The sequence below is a fragment of the Callithrix jacchus genome, chromosome 1, assembly GCF_049354715.1.
Source record: "Callithrix jacchus isolate 240 chromosome 1, calJac240_pri, whole genome shotgun sequence".
In the NCBI taxonomy this organism is placed as follows: domain Eukaryota; kingdom Metazoa; phylum Chordata; class Mammalia; order Primates; family Cebidae; genus Callithrix; species Callithrix jacchus.
Genome location: NC_133502.1, coordinates 140,903,113 through 140,917,852, shown reverse-complemented (window position 1 = coordinate 140,917,852; position 14,740 = coordinate 140,903,113). Strand labels below are relative to the sequence as shown.

Sequence of the window (14,740 nt, the reverse complement as noted above, 5' to 3'; positions counted from 1 at the left end):
AAGTGTTTCTTGTGCCCCAGCCTCCAGACTAGCTGAGATTACAGGTGCATGTCACCACAGCTGGTTAATGTTTGTATTGTTTGTAGAGACAGGGCTTTATCACATTGGCCAGGCTGGTCTCAAACTCCTGACCTCAAGTGATTTGCCTGCGTTGGCCTACCAAAGTGCTGGGATTACACTAAGCACCACACCCGGACTAAGAAATGGAAGATTCTTAATCTTTGTGACTGGTTATGGTCAGCAAGACTGTACTAGGAAGAAAAATTGTTTTATTGAACTTGTATCCATAAGAAAGCTGAGGTAGATTAGGCTATATTTTGATACTTTCCTTCCTTCTGACTGACCAAAGAGCAAAGGTGGCTTTCCTCTTTATCCTCTTCCCTGTGAAGCCTTGACACAGAGTAACTAGTGGGAAGTTAATCTTACTTTGGTGGATGCAGATCTGGAGGCTGGGGGCAGAGTGAGCGTGGGTGTAGGAAGACAAATTATCAAGAAATATGCCTCAGTCTTTATCACAGATTAAGGCTATTTTGTTGTTGGGATTAAATCTGTGACTTAATTTGGTCTTACTTTCATCCTTTCAGGAGAGGATAGATGGGGATTCCTGCAGCTGAACATGGTTGGCGAAAGAGCTGTGTTCAGCTGGAGTTAGGGATAGAATTTGACATAGATGAGGATATTCAGTTGGCAACTTGTTAGTACTTTTTAAACTTGTTGAGACATGGTCATGCTCTGTTGCCCAGGCTGATGGTAGCTCACTACTGGACTCAAGAGATCCTCCCACTTTAGCCTCCCAAGGAAGGAGCTGGGACCACAGGTATGTGCCACCATGCTTGGCTAATTTTTAAATGTATTTTTTAGTAGAGACGAGGTCTCAGTATGTTACCCAGATTGAGCTCAAACTCCTGGACTCAAGCAGTCCTCCCTCTTGGCCTCCCAAAGTGTTGAGATTACAGGTATGAGCCACTGCACCTGGCGCGTTAGCACTTTTTGTTAATATCTGGGAAATAGACTCTCTTTTTCTCTCCCCTCTCCACCTCCCTCTTCTCTTTTTGAGACTGTCTTGCTGTGTTGCCCAGGCCAGAGAGCAGTGGTGCGATCTCAGCTCACTGTAGTTTCAGCCTCATACATTTAAAAATTAGCTGGGTGTGGTGGTATATTTACTTGTGATCCCAGCTATTCTAGAGGGTGAGGCAGGAGAATCACTTGAATTTACTTGGGAAAGCAAGTTAATAGGTATTTTCTAGTGTTGGTTCATACTAATTTCCTACATTCCCTCACAAGATGATTATAATAATTTATATAGAAACAGAAAAAGTTAAATGTTTATTGTACTGTATTTGCCAAAGAAGAGAAATGTGTACTAGATTTTAGAAGGCATTTATGTAAAAAATGGTAGGAACCTTTTTTTTTTTTTTTTTTTTTGAGATGGAGACTTGCTCTGTCACCCAGGCTGGAGTGCAGGGGTGTAATCTTGGCTCATTGCAGCTTCCACCTCCCAGGTTCAAGTGATTGTCCTGCCGCAGCCTCCCAAGTAGCTGGGACTACAGGTGCACGCCACTATGCCCAGCCAATTTTGTATTTTTAGTAGAGAGGGGTTTCACCATTTGGCTAGGCTGGTCTTGAATTCCTGTCCTTAGGTGATCTACATGCCTTGGCCTCCCTAAGTGGTGGGATTATAGGCGTGAGCCGCAGTCCTTATTTTATTTCTGAAACAGGGTTTCACTCATCTCCTAGGCACTGCACTAGGAGTGCACTGGCATGATCATGGCATACCGCAGCCTCAACCTCATAGCCTCAAGCGATCCTCCCACTTCAGCCTCTAAGTAGCTAGGACCACAGGTGTGCTTTTCACACCTGGATAATTTTTAAATTTTTGTAGAGATGAAGTCTCCCAGCTTTTCCTAGGTTGGTCTTGAACTGCTGGTCTCACACTACTCTCCTGCCATAGCCTATCAAAGTGTTGGGATTACAGGCATGAGCCACTGTGCCTGGCTTATGTATGCATTTCTTTATTTTTTTTCCGAGATGGAGTCTTGCTTTGCCACCCAGGCTGGAGTGCAATGGTGTGATCTCAGATCACTGCAGCCTCCGCCTCCTGGGTTCAAGCACTTCTGCCTCAGCCTCCCAAGTAGCTGGGATTACAGATACCCACCACCACACCCATTTAATTTTTGTATTTTTTGTAGAGATCGCGTTTCTACATGTTGGCCAGGCTGGTCTTGAACTCCTAACCTTGTGATCTACCCACCTCAGCCTCCCAAAGTGCTGGGATTACAGGCATGAGCCACTGCGTCCAGCCTGGGGACCCCTGCTTTATAGTATAGGCTTTTTTGTTTGTTTTTTTTCCTTTTTGTGGGAGAGAGAGGACTGTTAGAAGCTGTGGTGAAGACTGATTATAAATAATTACATACTTTTCAAGAGATTCCAGGGCAAAGAATCCTATTTACCTGCTGGGTAAGATAGGGTTTAAGGCCTGGCGCAGTGGCTCATGCCTATAATCCCAGCAATTTGGGAGGCTGAGGCAGGTGGATCACCTAAGGTCAGGAGTTTGAGACTAGCCTGGCCAACATGGTAAGTAAAACCCCATCTCTACCAAAAATTAAAAAAATTAGTTGGGCATGGTGGCGGCACCTGTAATCTCAGCTACTCTGGAGGCTGAGGCAGGAGAATCGCTTGAACCCAGGAGGCAAAAGTTACGTTGAGCCGAGATTGCACCACTGTACTATGCAGCCTGGGCAACAAGAGCAAAACTCTGTCTCCAAAAAAAAAGACAGGATTTAGAGCTGAGTTAGCAGCATAGGAATAGGACAGATGTGTGAAAACAGCTATGGGCATGTAAATACCTTTCCCTTCTTGGCCTTAGGTAACCAGAAAAAGAATTGTTGTTGATATCAAATAAATTTTGATGTCCCATAGTGTTTTAGTTCACCAGCACTTATCCTTTCTATGGACAGGTTATATCCATGGAACAGCAGTTAACTTTGTGGTTCTTTTGTCAGCCGAGTGTGGGTGTAGGGGAATTCAGTCTTGTCCATCAGCTGCTAGAGGCCTGACCCTGCCCTTAACAGCTGTGGAGAATAAAAGTATCAGCTTGTTTAGCTTCTGGCATGCAGGGTACAAGCAGTTGAGCTGCATGGAATTGGATCTCATAGTTGAGTTTCTTGGCATTCTAGCAACCTTATTCTCTCCTTGATGGTCTGTCTAGACTTTGTCTTGGTGGCCTGTTATGGGCCCTCTAATTTATTTGAGATTTTTAATTTATTTTATTTTTTTAAATAATAGACATGGAGTCTCACTGTGTTGCCTGAACTGGGTTTGAACTCCTGGATTCAGGTGATCCTCCCTATCTTGGCCTCCCAAAGTGTTGGGATTTCAGGCATGAGCCCCTGTGCCAGGACAGATTCTTTTATTTATTATTATTATTATTATTATTATTTTGAGACGGAGTTTTGCTCTTGTTACCCAGGCTGGAGTGCAATGGTGCGATCTCGGCTCACCGCAACCTCCGCCTCCTGGGTTCAGGCAATTCTCCTGCCTCAGCCTCCTGAGCAGCTGGGATTACAGGCATGCGCCACCATGCCCAGCTAATTTTTTTGTATTTTTAGTAGAGACGGGGTTTCACCATGTCGACCAGGATGGTCTCGATCTCTTTACCTTGTGATCCACCCGCCTCGGCCTCCCAAAGTGCTGGGATTTCAGGCTTGAGCCACCGCGCCTGACTATTTACTCTTAAATAAATAAATTCAAGTGGATTCTCCTGCCTCAGCCTCCCGAGTAGCTGGGATTACGGGCATGCATCACCACACCCAGCTAATTTTTGTATTTTTAGTAGGGACAGGGTTTCACCATGTTGGCCAGGCTCATCTCAAACTGCTGACCTCAAGTGATCCTCTCACCTCAGCCTCATAAATTTCTGGGATTACAGGTGTGAGCCACCATACCCAGCCTTGGCCTCAAATTCTTAATCTAAATTAATTTTGTCTTCTGCAGGTATGAATAAATGAATTTCCTCTGCAGAAAAGGTTGAGAATGTTGAGTATTTTCTTAGTAGAAAAAGCAGGAATACAAATTAGAAATTAAACAAAAATAAAACAAGTGGTCACAGAAACATACCAGTATAGAACCTATGGGTGTCTCTGAAAGTCTGAGAAGTTAGGTGAGATCTGGTTTAGACCAGATAGATCTTTGTCATCAGGCAGAAGCTTTGCAGGTGATGGCAACAGTAGTTATGCTCTTGTATAGAAGAGGAAGCCAAGTTGGGGACTATTATTTATCTGTGACTGAACAGTTAGCCTTGCAACATGGCATAGTAATAGTGAAGAGCACACACTGTAGAGCCAGATGTTCTGGGTTTGAATACTACCTTCACCACTTGTTAGCTGTGACTCTGTGTATCTTAGTTTCCTCTCTGTAAAATGATAGTAGTAGTAATGTGTACTCTGTAAGTTTGGAAAGATTAGTAACTTAATACTATACATATAAAGTGCTTAGAATGGTGTCTAAGCACTTTAGTAAATGGTATGTGTTTTCTGCTATTACTATCATTACTTACTGGTTTTAGACTTTGGGAATGAGTGGACATATATACATGAAGGACCTTGGACCCATCCTTGCCAGCTTAAGATAGACCCTGCACCACTGGTTTCGTGACTGAGTGAACAACATCTCTAGGCACTTCTTGATGAAGACTTGCTTCTTCAACATAAATTGTATATCCTGTTTTTAGTAGTTGTGTATCCTTAGCCCATTATGTAATTCATATCATCTGAACTATATTTTGTTTGGAAAAAACATTAATGTTTCTGTTCCTGGAATGTAAATTTGTTTCTTTGTCAGCATCCTGGTTTTAGAACTGTCTTCTAATCAACACTTCGTGATGCTATCTTGAATATATGCAGTGTATGTATGTAGTTTGGGGTTTAATTATCTATTCAAAATTTTATTAAGTGGCTATTGAAATCTTCTCACTTTTTAGTATGTTGTCAGCAAGTGTTCTTTAACTTTTCAGAATGATAAAATGTGTTCTTGCTTTTCATTTAGGGTGTATTACATAATTTTTAGGAAAGTGTTACCTGACAGTGTTTTTTGTATGCCTTAAATTGGATGAATTTGTGCTTATATAAGCTTTAACAGAAATGCTGGTTGTTGTTAAGTGAGCCATTTTCATTTAAGTCTGTACTGAGATCACTTGAAAATGCGGCTGTTTAACTGCAGAATCTTATCTTCAAAACAGTCCTTGAAAACAATAGCAGTTAGGCAGGGCATGGTGGCTAATGCCTGTTATCCCAGTACTTTGGGAGGCCAAGGTAGGAGGATCACCTGAGCCTAGGAGTTTGAGACCAGCCCAGGCAAATATGGGGGAAACCCTGTCTCTGCCCAAAAAACAAAACTTTTTAGGGAGTTAAAACTTTTTTTCTAAAAATATTTCTTGTATAGAGAATATCTTCGTAGTTTAATCAAGTTGGTTTATTCTGTAGGAGACTTTCTTTTCTCATTATATTTAGATAATTTTTTCACTTTAATCTGTTAATAAGCTTTATACTGTGTTTTGCCGATTTTTTTCCTAAAGAAGTTAAAAATGTAGCAGTAGTTCTTTACCTGCGTAAAATCTGTCACATCTTTAATTGAGTTTGAATGAGGTGAGATGAATACGGGGTTCAAAATTTGGTTGGATAGATTGAAGTAAACCTGGTACTTACTGCCCCTCAAGAACCCGAGAGATGTATGTTTGAGTTTTTACTGGATTATTTTTAGAATCTTTTGCTCTTGTCTGTTTCTATTCTGAGAATTCTCTTGGAAGCTGTTCCAGTGTAGTGGAACTCTTGGGGGTGGAAAGTGACAGAGGATAGAACACAAGTGTACACTGAATTCCTATGGTCTGGCAACAGGGTACTTGTTGTAGAAGCATTCCTGTTTACTGCACACAGCTCTATTTCCCAGAAAAGGAGGACATAGAATTTCCTCATGACAGTATGTTATTGAAGATGTTGATTTTTACAGTCTAATTTCCACGTCTTAGTCATTTTTACAGTTCAGTGGTGGTAACAATTTTTAAGGGTCTTGAAGAATATTTTGGTAACTTATGCTTTTACCTTAATTAATGGATTCACAATGATCAGAAGTTGCTTTTTTTTTTTTTTTTTTTTTTTTTTGAGACGGAGTCTTGCCTTGCTCCGTCACCCAGTTTGGAGTGTAGGGGTGCGATCTCAGTTCCCTGCAACCAACCTCTGTCTCCCAGGTTCAAGTAATTCTCCTGCCTTAGCCTCCCAAGTAGCTGGGACTACAGGCACATGCTACTACACCCAGCTAATTTTTGTAGTATTAATAGAGACAGGGTTTCACCATGTTGGCCAGGCTGGTCTTGGACTCCTGACCTCAAGTGATCCACCCACCTCAGCCTCCCAAAGTGCTGGGATTACAAGCATGAGCCACCACTCCTGGCCTTATCAGAAGTTTAATGTAAAATTAATATAAGAAGATTTGTCTGTTGAATCATGCATCCTATTAAAAGTTATATTTTCTGAGCCCTGTTTTTCCAGAAGATTTCAATCACATCCCCCCATCCGCTGTGCTTGCTCTGCAAAACCTGTTTCATCTCTGGAAATTTTTTTGCCGGGCACCTTCAATATTAAGACATTTTTTATGAATAGGAATTTAGCTATTGTGACATTTCAGTGATAGTGTGGAGAGGCACAATTGACAGAAGACAAGCTAATCTGAATGTATTTAAGCATGCATTCTTGCATGTCCTGAGACCCTTATCATTATTTTTATTTTTCGAAGAATGTATTTGCTATTTTTAAGCTAGAGGTCTTTATAGTAACAGTTTATGAATATATAACCCAGAGCAGTAGGCCTTAATTAAAAATTATTTCTAAACAATATTTAAAGTAAGCCCTGTAGTTTTCATATTTCACAAAGCAATTACTCTGGTTTAGCCATGCACCCGGGGCCATTATTTATAGCCTAATTCTATAGTCATTATGGAATATTTTATATTAAGAATTGATGATTGGAAGGCGATACAGTCTTAATGTTGTTACTGTGAACATGGACCAGTAACATTTTAGTGGTTTTTGTTATAATAAGGAGTTACAGTTTTCTTCTTTGAGAAGTGAAAATTCATGTACATATACCAAATTGTTTGGTTATAATAGGGAGGCTATAAAGATTAAAAGTCATTTTTCTGTAAATCCAAAAATTTATGTCCATTGAACATGGGTTAAGTATATTCCTTTCGTACATGCTGATTTTCGTCACCAGGTGGCACTCCTTTAAGGAGAAAGTCATTTTGTTATTTCACCTAGAGTATTTTGTTTTTCATTTTCTTTTTTCTTTTTTTTTTTTTTTTTTATGTGGAGTCTCACCCTGTTGCCCAGGCTGGAAGTGCAGTGGCAGGATCTTGGCTCATTGCAACTTCCACCCCTGGGTTTCAAACCATTCTCCTGCCTCAGCCTCCTGAGTAGCTGGGATTACAGGTGCCCACCACCACTCCCAGTTAATTTTTGTATTTTTAGGGTTTCACCATGTTGGCCAGGCTGGTCTCGAGCTCCTGACCTCATGATCTGCCCGCCTTGGCCTCCCAAAGTGCTGGGATTACAGGCATGAGCCACCACACCTGGCCGATTATTTTCATAAATGGTGTCACTGAAGAATAAATAGGAAAAAGATCAGATATACCAGTCAACAGAACTGGAAATCTATGAGTAAACTACTGACTTCTTAAAAAGGTTTTACTGTAGGAACATCACTAAACCAGTCAGCTTTTGATTATGTGCTTAATTCTATTTTATTTATTTTTTTTCTTTTGGCCTCCCAAAGTGCTGCGATTACAGGTGTGAGCCACCACACCCGGCCTCTTTTCTTAAAATATGTTTATTTAAAGAGATAGGGGGCAGGGCATGATGGCTCATGCCTGTAATCCCAGCACTTTGGAGGCTGAGGCCTGTGGATCACTTGAGGTCAAGAGTTCAAGACCAGCCTGGCCAACATGGTGAAATACCATCTCTACTAAAAATACAAAAAAATTAGCTGGGAGTGGTGACGCACGCCTGTAGTCCCAGCTACTTGGGTGGCTGAGGCAGGAAAATCACTTGAACCTGGGAGGTGAAGGTTGTTGGGCCTAAATCATGGCACTGCACTCCAGCCCCCCGGCAACAGAGTGAGACTCTGTCTTGAAAATAAAGAAAAGAAAAAAAAAGATAGGGTCTTGCTGTGTTGCCTAGCCTGGACTTGAACGGTGGGTTCAAGTGATCTTCCTGCCTCATCCTTCTCAGTAGCTGTGACTATACAGGTACATACCATTGTGCCCAGCTTGGATGCTTTACTTTAGATAGTTAAGATGGAATTAGAGTATTAGTGCTGAAGGTGATTTATTTATATATTTATTTTTTTTAGATGGAGTCTTGCTCCGTTGCCCAGGCTGGCATGCAGTGGCGGGATCTTGGCTCATTGCAACCATCTCCTTGCAGGTTCAAGCACTTCTCCCGCCTCAGCATTCCAAGTATTTGGAACTACTGAGGTACACCACCGTGCCAGGCTAATTTTTGAATTTTTAGTAGAGGTGGGCTTTCACCATGTTGGCCAGGCTAGTTTTGAATTCCTGACCTCAGGCAATCTGCCAACCTTGGGTGATCTGCCTGCCGCAGCCTCCCAAAGTGTTGGGATCACAGGCATGAGCCACCACGCCTGGCCTGAAGGTGATTTTAAAAATAATCAAATGGATCCTTTCTCAGATACAAATATGGCTTATATTTGTATAAATTCATCACAGTTTTAAAACAATGTATTTATGTGCATTTATTCATACCTGAGAGAGCGCCCTAAAAATAAACGGAATCATGGCAAAATAATTAACCCTGTTCTCTATAATACAACCAAAATGATTAACCCAAACCAGTTGTTAAACTAAAAAGAGATATAAAATGTGTATTCATACTGAGTGGAGAGGCAGAGTCAAATACAGTAAAAAGTTTTAAACCAGTGTATTGAGGCAGTGAGAAATTCTCGTTAATTGGTGGTTGTTATAATGTAAAAGGCAGTACAATAGTATGTCTTTGGCCTTTATTTAGCAATCCAGTTAATAAAGCTATTGAAAAAATAAGTTAATATTATTGCAGCTAACACAGAAAAATGCTTGTCAGATTTTCTCTAGCTAGAATAGGTTTCAGGGACACAATTTTCTTTGGTGCCTGGATTAGTATGACTTATGGTTAGTGTCCTTTATTTTAATTTTATGATGCACAGATCCAAAATATGTGTAAATGTTATAATGTCATTTTATTAACCTGAAATGTGTAAGATTTACAAATAGTGGAATATCGTTGCATGTCATAGGAATGCTTGTTTTGGGGTGTCTATAACTGACTGTTCTAGAAAACAGAATGCCATGTATTATTAAAATCATTGGCTCTGAATCAGCATGGTGGCTCACTCTTGTAATCCCAGCAGTTTGGGAGGCCGAAGCTGGTGGATCACCTGAGATTGGGAGTTTGAGACCAGCCTGGCCAACATGGTGAAACCCCATCTCTACTAAAAATACAAAAAATTACTTGGGCATGGTGGCGCGTGCCTGTAGTCTCAGCTACTCGGGTGGCTGAGGCAGGAGAATCACTTGGATCTGGGAGGTGGAGGTTGCAGTGAGCTGAGATTGTACCATTCATTGCATTCCAGCCTGGGTACGGAGTGAGACTCTGTCTCCAAAATAATAATAATAATAATAATAATTGATTCTACATTATTATCATAGGAGATGATAGCTCCATGTGTGTTATTGTAGTGAAGACCTTACAGTGGGACAGATGTGGAGGTGGAAGCCAGTAATACTAATTGATGATCCTGACCCAGTGTGGGCCTAGACTAAAGAATATGTGTGTTTAACTCTTAGGTGTGTGGGTTTTTTTTTTGTTTTTTTTTTTTGAGATGAAGCCTTCCTCTGTTGCCCAGGCAGTGGGATAATCTCAGCCCACTGCAACCTCCACCTCCCAAGTTCAAGCAATTCTCCTGTCTCAGCCCTCTGAGTAGTTGGGATTACAGGAGCCTGCCACCACGCCTGGCTAATTTTTGTATTTTTAGTAGAGACGGTTTTACCATATTGGCCAGGCTGGTCTTGAGCTGCTGACCTTGTGATCCCCCACCTCAGCCTCCCAAAGTGCTAGGATTACAGGCATGAGCCACTGTGCCCAGCCAGTGTTACTGTTGTTGTTTTTAAATATTTTAGTTTTTTTGAGACAGGGTCTTGCTCTGTCACCCAGGCTGGAGTGCAGTGGTGTGAGCACAGCTCACTGCAGCCACAATCTCCTGTGCTAAAGCTATCCTCCCATCTCAGCCAAGAGTAGCTGGGATTACGGATGCATGCTGCCATGCCTGGCTAATTTTTGTATTTTTGTACAGATGGGGTCTTGCCATGTTGCCCGTGCAGGTCTTGAACTCCTGGGCTCAAGCAGTCCCATGTGCCTCGGCTTCCCAAAGTGTTTGGATTTCAGGTATGAGCTCTCTTGCCTGGCTATTCAGTCTTTTTTTTTTTTTGAGATGGAGTCTCACTCTGTTGCCGAGGCTGGAGTGAGGTGGCGCAGTCTTGGCTCATTGCAACTCCTGGCCCCAACCCCCTTCAAGTGATCCTCCTGCCTCAGCCCCCGGAATAGCTGGGATTACAGGCACCTGCCACTGCGCCCGGATAATTTTTGTACTTTTAGTAGAGACAGGGTTTCACCATCTTGGCCAGGCTGGTCTTGAACTCCTGACCTTGTGATCCTCTTGCTTCAGCCTCAGTGCTGAGATTATAGGCATGAACCACCATGCCTGGCCAGCCAGTCAGTCTTAATTTCTAAAAGTTACCAGTTCCTTTTATTTCATTAAAAAATTTATATATTAAACAATTAAAAAAAGAGATGGAATCTTCTTGTATCACCCAGGTTGGTCTCAAATTCCAGCCCTCAAATGATCCTCCTGCCTTGGGCTCCCAAAATGCTGGTTGTAGGAGTGAGCCACCGTGCCTGGCCTACCAGCTTCTTAAGCATGTCGATTCAACTGATTTATCAAATATGTCTTATATTGGCAACTACTGAGTGAAGAGAACAAAATGAGTTTCTGGTATTGTTTATAATATTAAGGTTAGGAAAGCAAATCAGATAAAGAAGAAATACAGAGGCTGGCACAGTATGTCAACCTCAGCACGTTGGGAGGCTGAGGTGGGCGGATATCCTGAGATTGGGAGTTTAAGACCAGCCTGACCAACATGCCCAACATGGAGAAACCCTGTTTGCACTAAAAATACAAAATGAGCTGGGTGTGGTGGCCCATGCCTGTAATCCCAGTTACTTAGGAGGCTAAGGTAGGAGAATCGCTTGAACCCGGGAGGTGGAGGTTGAGGTGTGTCATTGCACTCCAGCCTTGTCAATAAGAGCGAAACTCCGTCTAAAAATAGAAGAAGAAATAGAGAATAGATTAGCTAAAATATAAATTGTAAAAGTACTGTAAAACGGATAGGCCCGGTGCAGTGGCTCACGCCTGTAATCTCAGCACTTTGGGTGGATTGCTTAAACTCAGGAGTTTGTGACCAGGCTGGGCAACATGGTGAAACCCTGTCTTTCTAAAAAAAAAAAAAAAGAAAAATACAAAGATTAGCTGGACATGGTAATGGCACACTTGTAGTCCCAGCTGCTTGAGAGGCTGAGGTGGGAGGATCACTTAAGCCTGGGAGGTGGATGTTGCAGTGAGCCAAGATCGCACCACTGCATTCCAACCTAGTCTTTTTTTTCCTTTTTAATTTTTTTTTTTTCTTTTCAAGACAGTGTTGCTCTGTCACCCAGGCTGGAGTGCAGTGGTATGATCTTGGCTTACTGAAACCTTTGCCTGCTGGACTCAAGTGATTCTTGTGTCTCAGCCTCCACAATAGTTAGGATTACAGGCATATGCCATTACTCCCAGCTAATTTTTATATTTTTAGTAGAGACGGAGTTTCACCATATTGATCAGGCTGGTCTTGAACTCCTGCCCTCAGGTGATCTGTCCACCTTGGCCTCCCAAATTGCTGGGGTTACAGGCGTGACCCACCGAGCCTGACCAATTAACTTTTTGGGTGGTTGAACACATCATCTTCAGCTTTTTCTTGGAGACTTTTGTTTGGTACCCCTCCCTTAACCTGTGTCAGTTGGTTGTTCTGTAGGCCTCCTTTAATCTTGAACTTTTCATCATCTTTTGGGAAAATTCTTTCTCTTTGGATTCCTTTGTTACCTCCTGGCCCCTCGCAACCACTTAACCTATTTTTCATCTCTATAGTTTTGTCTTTTCCAGAATGCCATAAAAATGGAATCATACATAATGCAGATTTTGAGTCTGGCTTTTTTCACATAGCATAATACATTTGGGATTCATCCATGTTGTTGTCTTCATCAGTAGCTGATACCTTTTTATTGCTGAGTAATATTCCATTGTATGGGTGTGCTGCATTTTATCTGTCCAGCTGTTGAAGTACGTTTCGGTTATTTCTAATATTGGGGATTTGAATAAAAGTGCTGTGAACATTCAGATGAATTTCTAGAAGTGTGACCTGTGGCCATCCCAAGCCAGAAGAGAGGCTAAGAAATTGAGTATTAAGCTTTGTGTCCTTTTTACAAGAGGACGGCAAGGGAGAAATAGTATGTTGTGAATGGATTTCTGTAGGCAGTTGATAGTGTCAATTGTGCATAGCTTCTTGATTGGATTGCACATTTATTTTTGTTTTTGGCTCTAGGAGTTTCCTGAGAGAGGAATTGTTTGCATATGGGAAAACAGTTTGTTTCTGATTGATGGGTGTATTTCCTGTGCGGAGAATTCCATTTTGGAAATTTAACTTTTAAGGCATTGTTACATGTTTTTCTGTGTGTCGGGGTGGGGTGGGTGGGGGGGTAAAATGTACATAACAAAAAGTTTATCATTGTAATCATTATTAAGTATATAGTTCTGTGGCATTAAGTACATTTACAAATAGCAAAATTATTGTTGTACAACCATCACTGCCATCCATCTTCTGAACTTTTTTATCCTCCCAAACAAACTCCATACCCATGACACAGTAACTCCCCATTCTTCCCCTACCCCCAGCCCCTGGTACCTACCATTCTGCTTGTTTCTATGAATTTGACCATTCTAAGTAACTTGTATAAGTAGAGTCATAGAGTATTTGTCCCTTGCGTCCCCACCTCCCCACTGGATGGGGAGTCTCACTCTGTCGCCCAGGCTGGAGTGCAGTGGCGCTACCTTGGCTCACTGCAGCATCTGCCTCCTGGGTTCAAGTAGTTCTCCTGCTTTAGGTTCCTGAGTAGCTGGGATTACAGGTGCGTGCCACCGTGCTTGGCTAATTTTTATATTTTTAGTAGAGACAGGGTTTCACCATGTTGGCTAGGCTGGTCTTGAACACCTTACCTGCCTGCCTCAGGTAAGGATCTGCCTGCCTCAGCCTCCACAGTGCTGGGATTAGAGGTGTGAGCCACTGTGCCCCGTCCTTATTTGTCCTTTTTTGACTGGTTTATTTCACTTAGCATAATGCCTTTGAGGTGCATCCATGTGGTAGCATGTGTTAGAATCTCTTCCCTTCTTAAGGCTGAAAAATATTCCATTGTGTGTATATGTCACATTTTGCTTATCCATTCATTCATTGATGGACACTTAGGAATCTTCCACTTTTTGGCTATTATGAATAATGGCACTTTGAACATGGAAATACAAGTATCTCTTGGAGACCCTGCTTTGAAGTGTTTTTGGTGCCTACCCAGAAGTAGAATTACTGGATCATATGGTAATAATGTTTTTGATATTTTTAAGGAACTGCCATACTTTTCATGGTGGCTGCACCATTTTATATTCCCATCAAGGGTTATAGTTTTTGTATATCCTAGCTAATACTTTGTGTTTTTAAAATAAAAAAAACAATTACACTGTTATAGCTCTTTTAGAATTTGGCTAGCAGGTTTCCTATTCTTTACTGAAAAAAAAATCCCCTTCTTCTGTCAAAAAAAAAGAAATTATAATCTTTACCCCTAAAGGGTAAGGAGTAGGAATCTTATTGTTATAATATTTTTTTTTTAAATTGAGGTGGAGTCAGTCTTGCAATGTTTTGTAGGCTCAAACTGTTGAGCCCAAGCAGTTTTCCCACGTCAGTCTTAAAATAGCTGGGACTGTAGGTGCATGCCACTGTGCCCAGCTTAGAATTATGTTTTGATGACATACTTAATTGTGTGCTTGACACTTGATTGCTAGTCAATAAATATTTGTTCAACAAATCAAAGAAAATTATTATGTGCTACAATTTAAAAAAAAGATTTTATTTATTTTTTTGAGACAGTCTTGCTCTGTCACCCAGGCTAGAGTACAATGGCACAATGTCGGCATGCTGCAATCTCTGCCTCCCTGGTTCAAGCAATTCTCCTGCCTTAGCCTACTGAGCAGCTGGGATCACAGGAGCATGCCAACACATCTGGCTAATTTTTTGTATTTTTAGTAAAGATGGGGTTTCCCCATGTTAGCCAGGCTGGTCTTGATCTCCTGACCTCATGATGCCAGCTTCAAGGCCTCCCAAAGTGCTGGGATTACAGGGGTGAGCCACTGTGCCTGGCCTGACATTTATTATTTACAGGTGAATTTTGCTTTTAGGCATAGCTTGTCTCTTGACACATTATAAATTGGGTTATTGGCAGGTACAATCTTGGCTGTATGCAATGTTGTTTTGGGGTTCAAATACCAACTGCAATTAGTATGA

General features: G+C 41.6%; 1 protein-coding gene and 1 pseudogene across 35 annotated transcripts in view; both read left to right on the top strand.

Moving 5' to 3' along the window:
- UBAP2 (ubiquitin associated protein 2) overlaps positions 1–14,740 on the top strand; it is a 160,179-nt gene that overhangs the window by 18,105 nt on the left and 127,334 nt on the right. The window lies entirely within an intron of this gene.
- Positions 13,918–13,984, top strand: LOC118148357 (U7 small nuclear RNA; annotated as a pseudogene).